This window comes from Charadrius vociferus, unplaced genomic scaffold (assembly GCF_000708025.1).
Source record: "Charadrius vociferus isolate BGI_N301 unplaced genomic scaffold, ASM70802v2 scaffold477, whole genome shotgun sequence".
In the NCBI taxonomy this organism is placed as follows: domain Eukaryota; kingdom Metazoa; phylum Chordata; class Aves; order Charadriiformes; family Charadriidae; genus Charadrius; species Charadrius vociferus.
In genome coordinates, this window is record NW_009649449.1 from 5,520,876 (window position 1) to 5,521,418 (window position 543).

Below are 543 nucleotides of genomic sequence, written 5' to 3' on the forward strand. Positions count from 1 at the left end.
CGGGTGGCCACATCCCACGTGGGACACGTGCTGGTCGCTGCTGCGGGATCGCCTCGCTTGCCGCATGATGCCACCTGACGAGGTCACAGTGGCGCGTTGGGCCGCGGCGGGTGTCCCCGCAAGGGTGCCGGGACCTGCCCTGCGCCGGGCGGCATCTCCTCTGCCGCTTGCCCTAAGCGGCTTTGCTGCTGCTCCTTAAATCGCCGTCCTGCCTCGGCAGGCAACAATTGCATTTTCTGACCTTCCCCACATCTCCAGGGGCTGAAGGGCATCTCCTGAGCCCCGCGGCTGCCGCCGGTTTGAAGCGTGCCCCGTCCCCCGGAGCGCTGGTGCGCTCCTCCAGCTTCATTTGTCCCGTTTGTTCTCTCGGCGTGGCTGGGCGTATGGCAAAATAGGTTAGCTTTTCGCTTCAGGCGCTCGTGACTTTACCTATTTTCCCAGGGAAACTGGCCTACTTTGAGGTCAGCGTTGCCGGCGTAGCGATAGGGCTGCGGCTGCAGGCCGGGGAGAGAGCTGCCGCGCGGTGGCACCGCTCCTCGGGGG

General features: G+C 65.6%; 1 protein-coding gene across 1 annotated transcript in view; it reads left to right on the forward strand.

Moving 5' to 3' along the window:
- AJAP1 (adherens junctions associated protein 1) overlaps positions 1-543 on the forward strand; it is a 63,186-nt gene that overhangs the window by 60,303 nt on the left and 2,340 nt on the right. The gene's annotated exons all lie outside the window — the stretch shown is intronic.